This window comes from Lactuca sativa, chromosome 5 (genome assembly GCF_002870075.4).
Source record: "Lactuca sativa cultivar Salinas chromosome 5, Lsat_Salinas_v11, whole genome shotgun sequence".
NCBI classification, from domain to species: domain Eukaryota; kingdom Viridiplantae; phylum Streptophyta; class Magnoliopsida; order Asterales; family Asteraceae; genus Lactuca; species Lactuca sativa.
Window position 1 is genome coordinate 346,098,156 of NC_056627.2, and position 4,550 is coordinate 346,102,705.

At 29.7% G+C, this 4,550-nt stretch overlaps 1 long non-coding RNA gene and 1 other non-coding gene across 2 annotated transcripts; both read right to left on the bottom strand.

The window, feature by feature from the left end:
* Window positions 1–1,111: 1,111 nt before the first annotated feature.
* On the bottom strand, window positions 1,112–2,619 carry LOC122194534 (uncharacterized). Its single transcript, XR_006183643.2, has 2 exons — window positions 2,385–2,619; window positions 1,112–1,412 (listed from the first exon to the last, which is right to left on the bottom strand). It is a non-coding gene; the product is annotated as an uncharacterized LOC122194534 (long non-coding RNA).
* LOC111913176 (small nucleolar RNA SNORD25) lies at window positions 1,940–2,022 on the bottom strand. The gene has a single exon (XR_002857449.1). It is a non-coding gene; the product is annotated as a small nucleolar RNA SNORD25 (small nucleolar RNA).
* Window positions 2,620–4,550: the final 1,931 nt, after the last annotated feature.

Sequence of the window (4,550 nt, forward strand, 5' to 3'; positions counted from 1 at the left end):
AGAAACAAAGATTTGTAAAGATTAACCTTTTGTATTTATTTCATTTCATCAGATTTGGAAACAAGATCTACAAAAAACTAGCTTTTATTTGTGTTCTTTTTCAATTTCACCAGATTTGGATTCAGTAATAAAATTAGGTATGAAAACAAGATGCACCTTTAATTTTTTTTTATTATTTGGTTTGTATGAGCTTGATTAATTAAACAAAAACTTATTTCTTGGTGAACTAAAACTTATTTCTTTATGTTACTTGTAGAATTTTGATCATGATAGGATAAGAAAGAAAAGGATAAAAGGTTATATATGTAAGGTGAGTATTTTTGTTTTATGCGTTGAAAATTTTGAAATATTAAACACCAATGTGTTATTTTGTGTATTTACATCATTTTGTAGAATATTCAAATAGAATTTTGATGGAATTTTGTAGGGGAATGAGGAGTTAAGGCCAATACAAGTGGATGTGGATACTTTGATATCTATATGTTTGAGTATAGATCTTCATTGGCATGAGATTTGGTTTTAATCCTTCTTCTCAAAAGTCATATTTTTCTTATTAATGCAATATACTTTGAGAACTATACCAAATTATAGAAATCAATCAATTTTTGATTTGGATATCATTAATCTCACTATAACAGTTTATGCTATGTTGCAAAACGTATTAATTATTGCAATTTGTCGATTCTAAATATAAGTGAAAGAAGGAAAACATAACATAATTTTTTTACAAATACACATAAAAAAAAAAATAAAAAAAAAAAAACTAAAAATATTAATTTGAATTCGGTCGCTAAAATAAGCAAATGACTATAATTATCTATAGACATTTAACATATTTTAGTCTCAAACTACACAATTACTTTTCTTTATACTCTTTATTTAGCTTTTATGTGCAATTGGCACTACCTACAATTCACTTTTTTCCCTTATGTTGGGCCAAACAATAATCTTTTTGTCAGCTAAGATTTGGTTTTCAAGATTAATTTGTTTATACAATTTCTTTAAACTCATCCATTTTTATAATTAGCATTTAACTTAAGGTATCATTTTTCCTTACTTTATTATCATTTAAGAGTTGTTATGGATTCTAGATGAGGTCTTTCAATCACAATGAGAGAAACATCTGTAAACCCGACTTCATACCATGTTAGAGCTTCTCATAAACATTAACGATAATTGCTATCAATGAACATAGAAAATATGGTAAAAGTTTTTTTTTAGCCAAACAACTTACTTAACCCAAAATAAAAACTTATTTTTTTTAGTTCTAGCTAGGTTGAGCAACCGGAAGGAGACCAGGCACCACTTTATATGCATGGTTATCGGTTCCAAGCAAGCTACAATACCGGTTATGGTCTTTTCACATATTATGTGAATAACCAGTCTTGGACGGAAAGTTTAACAAACATAATCTGTAAAATTATTTAAAATATCATTAATCATTCGTTGAAATGGGATCAACACGATATCTTTCCAATACATAGTTTAAGTATTTGTACTTCATTTTAAACTATAATTTCATATTTATGGTTATATATTCATTTAATGACACTTCACTAAAAACAAGGTATTATTATTATTATTTTAATATTAACTTAAAGAAGATAGGGCGGTTTCCTTCTAACTATCTTTGATAGGGTTTAGAAGTTTCCAAGTTAGAAGTTACTATCTTCTAAAGCAGCAAATTAGATTTCATTTGAGGGTTTTCATTACAAGAGATGGCAAAAAGCCCCATATCCAATGGGGAACCCGATAACCGCACCCGTTTTGACTGGGGAATCCTCAGGTTGACCCGGGATGGTGTTGAGGATGGAGAATACCCGAATAAAATTTGCCAATACTAAATTGTAGCAAATCCTCATTCACAGTATATAAAGCCACGAACATACATATTGAAAATTAGAATTTTCAAAAATTTATATAAATAAAATGAGGGAATCGAGACTCAGTCCCTTAGATGTTCATAAGTTGCGATCATTTTCGCAAGTCATTACAGGTCTGTATTGGCTCATCACAGTCACATTTTCCCCAAATTACAATAAAAAAAAAATCCCGAAAAGTATCGTAAGTGGTTACTAATGATTGATTTTGAATGCTTCATTTGTTTAACTTAATGAACATATGTAGCTGCTTAAGTGTTCTCCAATGAAAATCGATTGAAAATTATAAAAATCTAAAAACAGCACGCTTAATTTTGCTTCAAGGGAACGAGTCAGACAGAAACTAATAAAATTCATGCCGACCAGATTAGCGAAGCCTTAGTGAATTCGCAGGAAAACATAAAAATTGGAAATAGATGCATTTCATTCGCATTGAGAAGGAGAGATAGGGCTATGAAACATGTTTGATAAAGTTTAATCTAAAAAGAATACGAAGACGATTACCTTGTAGACTCCAACGGCAGAGAAATAAACAGATGTTTGATAAAACGTAAACCCTAATTGAAAGCTGAGTTCGGGAAAGAGGAAACGAGTTGTTATATAGAGGAAGGGCAACTGGTTAGATCCGATTGTTGATATAATAGACGGCTGAGATTAACAAGCTTGTTTCGATCCGGCCGATTAGGTTAAAGGCCTTCTGAACGGTTATTTATTTAGGATATTGAAATTTGAAAATTGAAAACCATTTAAAAAGAAAAACAAAAAAAAAAAAAAAAAAAAAAAAAAAGTCATTCCTAAGATAACAGTTATATTTTTTAAATATATTTGTGCAAAATCATCATAGTTGAATTCAGTGTTGTATAGTGACCTACATTTTTATTTTCTTTTTTTGGTTGGCAATATTTTTGCTAAATTATTTTGTTTAAGTTTTAAAAAACTTAGTAGGATAATGTTATTAGTTTAATAGGATAATGTTAATGTTAATAGCTTTCTAGAGTTTGGTTTTTTGATTCTCCGAGTTTGGTTGTTTTCTACTTATCGAATTCTAAATCGGGATCATCAAACGGTAAAATGATTTAACGTCTTAGATTCCCGAGTCATAAATCATTGAAACAAAAACAAATGAAACGAGTGAAAAGAACAAAAAAGAAAAAATAGAACTTAACTGATACGACACCACAATGTGGTGTTAATGACCACGACATGATAAACCAAACAGAAGAAAAAAACTAAAACGAAAATATAAAAGAAAATAGACCAAAAAAATCCTAATAAAATAACATATTCAAATTAACTAAAAATGGATTGTTCTCCGATAACAGCGTAAAAAACTTGATGCGTAAATAATTATGTACTAATTAATCCTACTAATGTAACTAATTATTACATCCTAGGCAGTGTACCTTGTCGAAAATAATACAGCACAATAGTCAGGTATCACACATGAAACATAATGATTAACTAATTCTTATCTACTAACTACCTAATTACTATGAAAATAAGAAAAATAGTTTTCTCTAGTTTTGCAGATCTAGAAACTTAATTAATTAAACTAAATAACTACCATTTATTAAAGAAAACATTAAAACTAAAAGCAAGAAACACAAAAGACGATTTAAACCAAAGTAATTGAGAGACTTTCGTTTAGCTTCGATATACTTGCTATTATGGTTGATTTATGAAAGTGCAATGAATTATAGTTTTGTTGGTTACCGATTTATAATATGACTAAGTTAATGTTCACTAACTTAATTCTTTAGTAAACAATTTCATTCATACGGTGATCAGGCGGGTAAACTAACAAGTCTACTAGTGTCTGGTTCGAGTTAAATTAGACTTATAATAGATTGATCAAATTGGTTTATTGAATCAATACGATATATGATCGGTCGTCATATATTAGATCCTACAATTACTTACCCGCTTTTCTATTTAACACTAGGTTTTGGTCAAAACATTAGTCCTATAATTTTGCTATTCACAAAGATCATAAGATTCAAGTTCAATAAAAGAAAGATGAGCATGCAATCTAAATTAAACTTGGCAATAAACATAAAAGTAGTTCTCATAAGCATAGAAGGTTCTTTAATAAGGTAAAGTAACAAATAACCAACAAAACATAACTTAAACCATAAATCAAGACATAAAAAGTCAATCTAAACTTAACGAAAGTCATAGGGTTTTAGCCCATGATTTCAGCAAGTAAAAACAGCAAAACAAAATTCATCATAATAGACAAGATTAAACTTAAGTAGAAAATCGTAATAGAATGTTGTATTGCCTCAATTATCTCGATTCCAAGCTATGATCGACTTTCGCAACTCCAAACTTCAAAGTGGGTACTTGGCCTTCAAAAGACGACAATAGCTTCTGGCCAAAGTTCTATTTTCGGAGGATAATGGCTTCAATGTATAGTTTTCCCGAAAACATATCACCACGAAGTCGTGGCCTTCGTGTTTATCTCGTATTCAACAAGTCTTCTAGATTCATCGGGAAAATCCAAAAAGCCACGTCGTGGGAATGTTGCCACAACGTGGAGAGTGTATTTTTCTTCATTTTTTTATCGTCATCCAAATTCCTAGCTTCCAACTTTCAACTTCTTTTTTGCTCCGAGCATCTATTTTACCACTACAACACATCATACAATAGATTATGTACCTTTTTGTTATA